The sequence below is a fragment of the Trachemys scripta genome, chromosome 7 (genome assembly GCF_013100865.1).
Source record: "Trachemys scripta elegans isolate TJP31775 chromosome 7, CAS_Tse_1.0, whole genome shotgun sequence".
NCBI classification, from domain to species: domain Eukaryota; kingdom Metazoa; phylum Chordata; order Testudines; family Emydidae; genus Trachemys; species Trachemys scripta.
The window spans coordinates 10,938,822-10,951,467 of NC_048304.1; the positions used below are offsets into that span (position 1 = coordinate 10,938,822).

Below are 12,646 nucleotides of genomic sequence, written 5' to 3' on the forward strand. Positions count from 1 at the left end.
CTTGCATCTGAAGAAGTGAGGTTCTTACCCACGAAAGCTTATGCTCCCAATACTTCTGTTAGTCTCAAAGGTGCCACAGGACCCTCTGTTGCTTTTTACAGATTCAGACTAACACGGCTACCCCTCTGATACCTGCTTATTTGCATAACTGAACAGCCAAAATCCTCCTCTTCCTTTCAGGCCTCTTTTTATGAGTTTGAACATACTTTTGCTCAACAGAACAGGATTGGTTCAGCTTAGGGAGGTCATCCCACCCAGAACTCTGAAAACCCTACCAAGATTTAACTCCCAAAGCACTATGCTGCCGTCTAGCTGGGTGGAGCCTTCTCCTAGTAGCATAATGGGGATGGAATGAGACATGCTGAGACCCTATTTGCAGGGAGCACCGAAAGCCCTGTACACCCATCACACTTCCTGTAGTGTTTTACCATGTGTAGGACCCCAGCAGCTAGTCAAAGTTTGGGGCCCTTGGGATGTTCCAGCTGTAAGCAGAAATTGACAGAGTTTGGCATTTTGTTTGACACAATCTTGTTTATTTATAGGCAATGTACAAAGTCCTGCTTCTCCAAATACAGGAGGAACCAAGAAGATAAGGATCAGTTATTTAGCTTATAGCCCCAAGCCTCTTTAACCAACAGACCCAAAGTTTTCTCCTTAACTTTTTCCAGGGTCACAGTGTTCACCAGCTACTGCTTGGCTTTCTTGCCTTTTGCCCCTGCCCCCCTCTGTTCTTGTCTGTTCTCCATTTCTGTGCATTCTCCCTTGCCCCCTTCCCACACCCACCAACACTACTCAGCAAAATGCCTCCACTCACTCAGTCCACACTCCCAGGTGGGTTTACAACCCCTTTTTGTCGTAAGTCGGGTGCATCAGATTAACTCATCCTGACAGTTTTGTTAATCGAATCTAAAAGAGGTACTGTGAGCTAAGCTGTCACCAGTACCTCTCAGCATCACAATATATTGGCACAGACTTAACAGTAAGGCCATGTCTACACGGGAGAGAGCTCTCACGTCAACATAATTAAACCACCCCCAAGGAGCGGCAGTAGCTATGTCAGTGGGAGAGCGTCTCCTGCCGACATAGCGCTGTCCACACTGGCACTTCTGTTGGTGTAACTTAGGTCGCTTGGGTGTGTGTGTGGTTTTTTTCCCACATGCCTGAGCAACATAAGTTATACTGACAAAAGTGCTGATGTAGACATAGCCTAAGTCTGAAGGACAAAATGCTCCTCTCTGATCCATACAGGGCTCTTGACTTGACTCTCTTATTGTTTTCCTTATACACATGGAACAACACGCAGTTATTTACACTAGTCGTGACTAGAGAGGACTGTGTGGAACTTCAAAGAGAACTTACAGCTGGGTCAATGCATAACGCGATGGCACATGAAATGTAATATTGGTAACTGCAAAGTAAAGCACACTGGAGGAAAAAAATTAAACTACTCTTACGCCTTACAGGGTTCTAAATTAACTCTATCAACCCAAGAAAGGGACCTGGGCGCCACCACACACAGCTACTGAAAACGTGTGCTCAATGCACAGGAGCAGTCAAGAAAAGCTAACCAGTTGTGAGGAGGTATAAGGAATGGGATGGAGAATACTGAAAACATTATAATGCCTTTATATAAACCAATAGTGTGGTCACACCTAGAAGACTGTGCATAGTACTGGTTACCCCACCTCAAAAAGATATTGCAAAACTGGAGGAGGTTCAGAGAAGAGCAAGGAGAATGAACAAAGGTCTGGAAAAACTCTCATATGAAGAAAAAGTGAAAAGATTAGGAGGACTGTTTGTCTTAGAAAGGAAATGAAGAAGAAGGGATATGATAAAAGAAAATAAATTAATGATATACAGAAGGGAGATCCTGGCTCATGATTCAAGAACAAGGGGAACATTCAAATTTAAATTAAAAGGTAGGAAATTCAAAACGGATAGAAGAAAATATTCTTTCCTCAGAAAATGTAACTGAGCTGTGGAATTCACTGCCACAGGAAATCATTGAGGCCAAAAACTTAACAAAATTCAAAAAGGAATTAGATATTTATATGGATATAAAAATATCCAAATTTATCATAATTAATGACAAACATTTTAGAAACGATATTAAACCTTGTGATTGAGGATTTAAGCCAACCTCTATCAGAGATCAGGATGAGAGCTATGTGGAAAGCAGACTATTCCACATACGTCTACTGCAGGGTTCTGACACCATTCTCTGAAGCATATGATTTTGCCACTGCCGGAGACACGACAGTGGACTAGATGGAGTTGGATGCTTATGTATTGTAGGGCATCCTGAGTATTCTCATCTCCAAGACATCACGTTGGCATCCTGTGAGCCAAAATATATTGTACCTGATATTGTTTTGTTGAATTAAATCATTTTGAGTGTTGCATTTTTTATACCTATGCACGTCAATACAATACTCTGCACACTAAGTTCCTATTAATAGGAATTGACAGCTCCATCCACAATATGAGGAGGAAAATATGCCCCAGTTAATTCTGACTTTATACAGTCATAATAAGAAAAGCCTTGAAAGGAAAGAAAAAACGTCTATTCCTCAGTCAGGCTTCTCCTTTGGTTTTCATACTGCCCTCAGATTCCTTAAAAAAGGGGACTTCAGCTTTAAAACTTTCAGACATTTATTATGCTTTAAATTATGGATAAATTATTTACAAAAGTGTAATGAAAAAAGAATGACTTCTAAGCAACTGGTGATAAGGTAGAAGGCCACTAAGTAAGTATTTTTGTCTACATCTGTCCTTACTGAACAGATGTAGATGGATATCGGCAAACACTAGTCTTTGTGCAAGAGAACACAAGAACATAAGAACGGCCATATTGGGTCAGACCAAAGTTCCATCTAGCCCAGTATCCCGTCTTCTGACAGTGGCCAATGCCAGGTGCCCCAGAGGGAATGAACAGAATAGGTAATCATCAAGTGATCCATCTCCTCTCGCCCATTCCCAGCTTCTGGCAAACAGAGGCTAGGGACACCATCCCTGCCCATCCTGGCTAAAAAGCCATTGATGGACCTATCCTTCATGAACGTATCTAGTTCTTTTTTGAACCCTGTTATAGTCTTGGCGTTAATGAAGAGATGTTAAATGGATACCGGCAAGTACTAGTCTTTGTGCAAGATAAACAATGTCATGCAACCAGGAAGTGTTTGTGGGGTTAAGTTAAAATAAATACCTATCTAGGGGCTTACATCAGTCTAAGTCAGGGGTCAGCAACCTTTCAGAAGTGGTGTGCCGAGTCTTCATTTATTCAAATTTAAGGTGTTGCGTGCCACTAATACATTTTAATGTTTTTAGAAGATCTCTTTCTGTAAGTCTATAATATATAACTAAACTATTGTTGTATGTAAAGTAAATAAGGTTTTTAAAATGTTTAAGAAGCTTCATTTAAAATTAAATTAAAATGCAGAGCCCCCCGGACCGGTGGCCAGGACCCATGCAGCATGAATGCCACTGAAAATCAGCTCGTGTGTTGCCTTTGGCGCACGTGCCATAGGTTGCCTACCCCTGGTCTAAGTAGTTTACCAGGAACAATTTCAAATCAAGTGGGATTTAAGTTTATTATGTATCCACACAAAGATGATAGGCATACAAACAATGGTGAGTTCTAATGCGGGTATTTGTCTCAAGTCAAATAAATTTGCTGGTCTCAACCTGCTTTCTTCATGGAAGTATATTTACATTACAAAACAGCACAAAATTTAGCAGCTCCAGATGATATGATAAAGTTTGGGACTAAGTAAAGTTCAGTGAGTTGGTCCAATAAAAGATATTACCTCACCTACCTTGTCTCGAATACCTGGGATCAACATGGCTACACCACCACTGCATACATAAAGTTCAGTGAGACAGCTATAAAGTAGAAGATTACAAAAAACGTGGCAGGAATCCTGTGGAAAATATATTATGTGATCATGCAATTAAAGACTATTGCAAAATGTGCACACACATTGAAGGCCAAATTAATGTTGCACAAGCAACCTTAATTCTGGCATTTCCTAACTTTCTAATGTTTTACTTTGAAACCTTAATGTTCTTTTAACATTGTTTTTTTTAAAACCTAGAAACTTACATATGGAAAACTATCTCCATCATATTGACATACATAAGGTTCCTCAGCAGAGTTGGAACCTTCAAATTCACCAGTCAGACCTCTGCCACTTGAGCTAACAGGGTAACTAGTAGGCTGTCAATTTCTATTTTGACCAGCATTAGTAGGAGATGAGACATACACTTCACCAGTGGGGTTCAGATATTTGCTGACAGCAAAGGAATGTTAAGAATCTTAGGTTCCATTCCAACCTCTGAAATAGAGTGCGCTCTAGTGGAAACAGACCCTTCCGCCTATTCCACCTAGGCTTGATCTTTCTATCACATCACTCCAACCTGTTCCTTGTCCCAGTCCTGTCGTTCCTCATCCCTTTTTCCTCATCCCAGTCCCAGTCTCCTTGCCTATCTCGTACTAGTCCCTAGGCTCTTTATCCAACTCAGAATTGCCCCACATCAGGCCACCCAAGTACTCTGGGTATTATGCTTGTGAGCCCCACCCCACCAAGACCTAGGAGCTGGACACGTGAAAGAGTAGGGTATGGGGGAAGACTGTGGACAGGGAGCAATCTTTTGGCAAGGGGAACACCGGGGCCTAGAGGAGCAGAAAAGAGCTAGATGGGGGACCACAGAGTAGATCAGGGCTGCAGGAGCAGGTGAGAAAAAAACCCACTAGTGCTTCCCTGGCTTCAACAGCTGACAAAACTCCTGTGGGTCACAGAGCAGGAGTCTCTTCTCTTGATGCACAGGATGTTCTCTCAGCATCAGTGCTTCCTGCCCCCTTCTTCTCCTACATCATCCGCTCTTAAGACTCCTTTGCTCCTAGCAGCCCCCTCTCTCCCAGATAAACAATTGTTACCCCACAGCTCTTCTGCTCTCTCCATTCCCCTATATCCTTCACAGTAGAGACCCAATGATTTTATTTTGGAGGGAAAGGGAGAAAAAATTGGTCTTTTAGTCAGCTTTGGATAGGCAGCCATCATTCCCTAATCTACATCATAGTTTGTAAAAGCACTGACCAAAAAAAAAAGCACACCAGACAAATTAAATGTAATTTTATTATGGAAATGAAAGTAATAACAAGAATGACAGCAGGGTGGATGATAAGCTCACTTAGCAGGGGGATCAAATGAAGTGATGACATGCCATTATGACCTCAGGGGTTAAAGATGCAATTTTCCATCTGGCTGCATCTGGCTTTTCAACATAAATGTTGACACCACCTGCCGAGGTTTACTATGAGCGGCCTCCGCTATTCTCTATGTAGTTTTTGAAGACTAAGTTAACATTTATTTCTCCCTCTGTTTTGTTGTGTAATATGCTCCCTCCCCAGTAAACAAATGGAAAGTTAAAAACCAAACGTTACTTACAATACAGTGTATTCAATGTATCAGAGGGGTAGCCATGTTAGTCTGCAGCCTCAAAAACAACGAGGAGTCTGGTGGCACCTTAAAGACTAACAGATTTATTTGGGTATAAGTGTTGCCCAAATAAATCTGCTAGTCTTTAAGGTGCCACCAGACTCCTCATGGTTTTTGTATTCAATGTAGTAATTGCATTAAGTACTAATTTAACAAGCAACCTGAAGACATTCATTAGAAAACTCCTAGGCAGGTAAAACTTGCTTTAAAATTATGAATTGCATAATCTGCCAGGCTGCATCTGCTAATGCCTTACGCTGTTTTCCTATAAAGTTTAAGGCGACAATCGAATGAGAGAAAAGTAACGTGTGTAACCGCCACATGCTTCTGGAATGGGAGTGCCTGAAAAGAGAAGTTACCTATCTCATGGTAACTGGAGTTCTTTGAGATGTGGGGTCCCTACCTGTATTTCATTGTGGGGACACATGCACTCCATGCATCTGAGTCTGGAAGATTTTTCCTAGCAGTGACCATGGTCCATGCCTACCTTCCTCTCCACGTGCTGTGGACTGAGGGTGTACGGGGCAGCAGTGACTGACCACTCTTTGATTCCTTCTCTACAGTGAATCATGAGTGAAGGATCCTAAGCAGAGGGAAAGAAGGCAGATAGTGAAATATAGATAGGGACCAACACTTCAAGGAGGAGAGTTTACTTATCTTATTGTAACCGGAGTTCTTCAAGATATGTGGTCCCTAAGTATATTCCACGGTGTGTGACTGACCAGCAGTGCTCATTACAGGAGAAGGGTGCAAGGATCTCGGTCACACTGGCAACTGCAGGGCTGACAAGCCAAAAGATGCATCAGCTGTGGATGCTTGTACCAATGCATATCTTGTAAAGGTATTGACGAAGCCCTAGGTTGCCGCTTTCCAGAATTCAATGAGTGGAACATCTCAAAGAGAGACCACCAAGGATGCCTAGACTCTGGCAAAGTGAGCCCTCACATCTTGTGGAGGAGGGGTATCTGCCAACTTTCAACAGCCTGAGATCCATTTGGAAAATCGCTGCAAAGAAAATCACTTCTCCTTTCATCCATCCTGCCAGGGACATAAACAGTCTAGGCAATTTCCTAAACAGTCTTGTTCTCTGTAGTTACAGTGCCAAAGCTCAGCATACATCCTGAGAATGAAGTCTCTTGTCATTGCTGACATGTGGTTTCAGGAAAAGGGCAGATAAATGAATTGCTTGGTTCAAAGGAGTCTGAGTTCATCTTGGTGGTAAATCTGGGGTGCAGTCTCAAAGAAACATTATCATTATAGAAAACTGTATACAGTGATCACCCACATGGGCCCTCAGCTCCCTACCCTTCTAGCTGAGGTGATGGAAAGGAAACCTTCACTGATAGATACATCAGCGAGCAGATAGCTAAGGGCCCAAACAGAGACCCTGTTAACACAGAAAGAACTACATTGAGATCCCATACCCGAGTGGGTTTTGTCACCCGTGGGAAAGTCCTGATTAGGCCCCTCAGAAACCATGCAGTCACTGAATGGGTGAAAATTAAGCTGTTGTCAATGGGCAGGTGACTGCTAATGGCTGATAGGTGTACCCGAATAGAACAGATGGACAGACCTGATGCCTTTAAGGAGAGTAAATAGCCTTGGATGGTAGGGATGTCAGAGTCCTTTGGAGCTGACAGATGATGTTGGCATCAGATGGAGAATCTGTTCCACTTGGCAGTGTAGCACTTTCTAGTGGACTTCTTCCTACTATTATTGAGAATGTTCTGGACAACTTCTGAACATGTCCTTCTCTAGTGCTGATGCCCATACAAATATGTGGTGAGATGGAGGAAATCTGGATTGGGATGCCTGCCTTTGCCTTTGTCCTGGATCAGAAAGACAAGGAAGGACTAGATTGTGATCGGCGTACATGCTGACAACTGTATGGGACGGGGAGACTAAAAAAACTGGGGCACAATCAGGATCACCACCACTCCATCCTGCTGGATTCTTCCTCAGAACCCGACATTAAAATGGAATGGGTGGGAATGCATACACTACGGGTCCTGACCACAGGATTAGGAGCGCCTTTCCCACAGAGTCCTGACTTCAAGCTGCCCTGGAGCAGTATATTATTCATTTTTTGCTCCCTGGGGATGCACACAGGTTGCAAGACAGAATTCCGCATAGCTGGAAAACACTCTGGACCACGAAGTCATGGAGTTCCCACATGTGATCTGTGACAGAGGGCCTGCTGAGGCTATCTGCTAGTGTACTGTGTTCTCTTGTGAAGTGCACTGCTAAGGGAGTAATCTGGTGGTGAATACACCAGCTCCACATGTTAACGCTTCTATACAAAGGTGAGGGGCGGGATTCTAAACCCCATTGTTTGCTAACGTAGAACACTGTTGTCACATAGTTCAACATCACCTGAACATGATTTTGTATTAGTACACCGCTACCTCAATATAACACGACCCGATTTAACACAAATTCGGATATAACGCGGTAAAGCAGTGCTCCGGGGGGGGGGGGGGGGGAGGGGCTGCGCACTCCGGCGGATCAAAGCAAGTTCAATATAACGCGGTTTCACCTATAACGCGGTAAGATTTTTTGGCTCCCGAGGACAGCGTTATATCGAGGTAGAGGTGTAGTAGAAAATGTTTGCAGGCTTCTCAAGCTGTTTTCTGCTCTAAGAGGTTTATGTGTATCCTGGACTTCTGGGAAGTCCATGTTTCTTGTATGGTCTGCTCATCCAAATGGGCACCCCATCCCAACCAAGAGATTTCACGATCAGGGCTGTCACGGGTGGAGGGGGAGAAAATGGAACTCCAACACATATATGGTCTCTATCTGTCCAATCAGGTCATGGCTACACTGTACGCCTCTGGCAGAGCCGTGTAGGGTACGTGTAGCTACATGCCACAGTGAAAAGCTAAATTGCTTCCACACTGCAATGTGTAGCTACATGCATCAGTGAAAGGCTCTGGCAGGGGGGAGAGCTGCCAGGAGCCTTTCCCCGCTGCCTCTCTGCTGCCAGAATCTTTCCTTGCATCAGGGAAAGGCTCTAGCAGCAGAGAGCTACCAGAGCCTTTCCCCACAGTGTGGAAAGATCCCAGCAGTGGAGAGGCAGAGGAACAAATAGCAATGTAGACAGGGCAGGCAATTCATGGGTGCATTCAGGCATATCTTGACTTGCCTGATCAGTGCCTCACCATATGCACTGCTGTTTATACTCATGCTAGGAGAGTGTGCAGTGTAGGTACGCTACATGCCACCACAAGGAGTGCGCAGTGTAGATGTATCCCAAAGCCCAGTCTTACGCCCCGGAAGGAGTGTAATTAATTTGTCTATGCCACGTCTGCTTGGCACACAGACTGTGCATAGCCAAGCTTGTAGGCAACAGAGAAGTCTCATGAAAGAGGACACAAGTGCAAGATGCCATGTGACCTACAAGGACCAGGCATAAGCAGACAATTGTCTGTGGACAAGATTCTTTTGAAATGGGTCATGAGGGAGATATGTTTTGGTGGTAACAAAGTCCAAGGCTGCGCCAATAAACTCCAGTCTGTGTGGGAGTTAAAACAGACTTTTCTGTGTTCACACTGATTCCTAAAGATGCCAGGAAGTTGATTAGGGAAGAAGCTGTTATTGCTACTTCTTGTTATGACTTCCCCCATCAATGGCCAATCATTCACGTACGGAAAAACTGAAGACCTCTTGCAAAGTGTGCTACTACCTCGGAGACTATCTTTGTAAATACCTCTGGTTCTGTGGTGAGGCTGAAAGGGAGCACTCTCTACTGGTAATGGTTCTTGCCCACTATGAACATGAGAATCTCCTGTGTAAGAGGTGTATGTCTATACGAAAGTAGGCATCCTTCAGATTGACTCACAGCTCTTAATCATTTCTGTTCATAGATGGAATTATTGATGGTAGCGTGACCATTCTGAACATCATTTTGTGGATAAAGAACATTGAGCTGTCTGAGATCCAAGATGGGTCTCCATCCTCCCTTCTCTTTGAGGACGAGAAAATATTGTGAATAGAATCTCTTCCCTTGGTGTTGAGGGGATTCCAGCTCTACGACTCCCAAGAGGAGTCTACTTCTTGACTGGGCAACCTCTCTTGAAAGGTGATCTTGAAGAGGGAAGGCAGCTTTGGAAGGAGAAAGAAAGTGAATTCTATGAGACAGCTGGAGTGAATGACGTCAAGTACCCAATTTGACCATTGTTATTGTCTACCACATGTGGGAGAAGTGGGTTAGGCAGCCACCAAATTGAGTATTTGGGTTCTCAGATGAAGGATGCGACATCTGGATGGATTCACAGCTCTCAAAGATACCATCAAAAGAACTTTTTAGCAGGATGCGGTGGTTGGAAGGAAGGAGGAAGCGGAGTGTTATGCTTGGTTCTCTGTGTTCTCTCTCTTTTTTGTGGTGATTTTGTATCCTCTCTGATCATTAAAGAGTTGAGGTGGCAGCCTGGGTTTTTATGTTTGTGGCCTATGGAATTTCCTTTAGAAAACTGGGGTGTATATCCCCAGGGTATGAAGGGTAGCCCTTGAGTCCTTCAAAGACGTCTGCTATGGCCTGACCATCCCTGGGGAATCCTGATAGGTGGAGCCAGAACTCTCTATGCATGATGATTATCGTAGCCACTGAACAGGAGGCTGTGTCAGCTGCATCAGCCGTAGTCTGGAGGGAGGATCTGGCAATCAGCTTCACCTTCCCCAATAATAGTTTGAACTGTTCACTATTCTCTTGTGGGAATTTGTTTGCAAATTCAGTTAATTTTGAGTAATTAATAGTCATATTTAGAAAGCAACACTTGATAATTTGATGTTCTGAATTGTTGGATGGTTGAGGTGAAGATTTTTCTCCCAAGGAGATCTAGTCATTTAGCCTCCTTGTTAGAGAGAAAACGTTACTGATATTGTCTACTTCGCTCTGTAACAGCATGCAAACCTGAAGAGTTTAGAACAGGGCATGTAAATAAATATTCTGCTCCCTTGGCTGGTATGGAGTATTTCTTTTCTGCCCCTTAGGCATGGGGGCACATGCTGCTGGTGTGTGCCAGACAGCTCTGACAGGCTCCAGAATAGCATCACTAATGAGGTGTGGTATTTTATTAAGCACAGCACTCTGTAGAATGTCCAGGAGCTCTGAGGTGTCTCTTGGACCTCCCCTGAGGGGGAAATGGAATGCATCTGCCACCCTCCTTGGTAGATCTTGAAACTGCTTGTTGTCATCAGGTGGAGAAGGTGTGGCTGGAGCAACCTCCTTGTCATGAGAAAATGAAAACGTTCTTGGTGGGATCGCCGGTACCATTGGTTCTGGTTCTTTTTCCTTCTTTCCTCCTGCATAGCCTCTTGAGGAAGTTTGGGTTCCTCTCTGGGAGGGGAATGACACAATGATGCTTGAGGGGATTGTACAGATTCTTCATGGTTTCTATTGGGCCCCAAAGTCACCAATAAGGCCAGTGTGAGGGGTCAAATACTGGTTGGGGAAGTCCTCATGGCAGTCCCACATGGACTCAGCCTTGTAGAATTGCAAAGGCACCCAAGAAATTCTGGACCCTCTGGTTGGGCTTAGATCTTGTCCCTGAGGAGGTGAGCCCAGTTCAATAAAATCCAACTCCCCTGAAAAGAAGAATGTAGGCTCCACTGCTAGGGGAGGTGCCATCAGAACTATGTATGATGAACTCCAGGAGAACAGCAGCTTCTGGCTTGGTGCCATCCCGGGACAGGTGTGTACCCACAGTGGAATACACAGGATCAGCAAAGAACCACCTCTAATATAAGCAAAATAATCAGATGGTATTCACCAAATCGGACTTATCAACTACCTATATACCACCATTTTGTTCAACAGCTCATTTGCTTTCAACTATGACCACATCACTGTGTTTAAAATCATACACAAGCATTTCTCTTCCACCACCCAACCTGCAGCCTCCCGGAGCCACTGCCCATACCCTCCTCCTGCATCCCAAGCCCCTACCCCAGCCCTGAGCCCCGTCCCAGAGCCAGCACCCCATATCCCCTACTGCATCCCAACACTCTGACTCAGCCTGAAGCCCCCTCCTGCACCCAAACTCCCTCCCAGAGCACGCAAGCCCTCCTGAACCCCAACCCCCTGCCCCAGGCTCAGCCCAGAGCCCCCTCCCACACTGCAGACCCCTTGTCCCCATCCCAGAGCCAGCACTCTCCTCCCTCCCAAACCCCAACTCTCTGCCCCAGCCTGGTGGGGAGAGCAAGTAACGGAGAGAGGGGGGAATGGAGTGAGCAAGGTGGGGCTTTGGGGAAGGGGTGAGGCCTCGGTGAAGGGCGGGGTAGATCCTGGATTGCCCTTAAATTCAAAAAGTGATCTTGGGCGTAAAAAGGTTGGAGACAACTGGTGTACACTGTTCTCATGGGCACAGCAAATCTGGTATATCTATGACTTTTGGTGGAGAAGAGGCTGGCCACTAGAGTGGAATGCTTCAAAGGGGCTCAGGGACTGTGGTGCACCTATTGTTAATCTTCAAGGCAAAATAAGGGCTGGCATAGCCCAGAGAAGACTGTTTGGGTGGCAAACAGGCTGATGGTGTCAGGGATCTGACATTCAGTTAAGCACAAACAAGTCTCCCGCTCGCTGGAGGCAGGTGGGGTAACAAAGTGACTCTCAGTCCTATATACCCTAAGAAACGTCACAGCTTCTTCTGGGCACATTCTCCCCTGCTGAAGCAACATCGGAAAACTGCCCAGGTTTTCCCAGAAATCACTGATGCAAACATAAGCAGAGTGCCTGGTAGGCAGAGATGTGAAGCATATTTATCTCCAGCTCTGAATCAGAAAAGCTGCATTGTGGACATAATTCAAACTGTGTTCTGACTGGGTCAGATGAGTCTGTCAATAACTGGTTACAAATACACAACTGTACTGTGGACAAGGCCTTAAACTGGAAGCCTTGTGTAATCAAAACTCCAAGACACCTTCTAATCTAGGATTTGAAAGTGCACTAATATATAAAATTGTCCTAAACCAGGGGCTCCCAAACTGTTGTCTGCTGGTGCAGACCCAGGGAGAACTAATGGAGGTGTCTCCGCTTTCACAAGTATCCAAGTTTTTCATTGCAAAAAGGAACCAGGAGACCTGTAAAAGCAGATGGAAACAAAAGGGGCTCAGCCTCTATTACGGGTTGCTTACAAATCTGAGGCAAGAAA

At 44.7% G+C, this 12,646-nt stretch overlaps 1 protein-coding gene across 3 annotated transcripts in view; it reads right to left on the reverse strand.

The window, feature by feature from the left end:
• The window catches only part of SHQ1 (SHQ1, H/ACA ribonucleoprotein assembly factor), a 97,348-nt gene that overhangs the window by 23,460 nt on the left and 61,242 nt on the right, over positions 1 to 12,646 (reverse strand). The gene's annotated exons all lie outside the window — the stretch shown is intronic.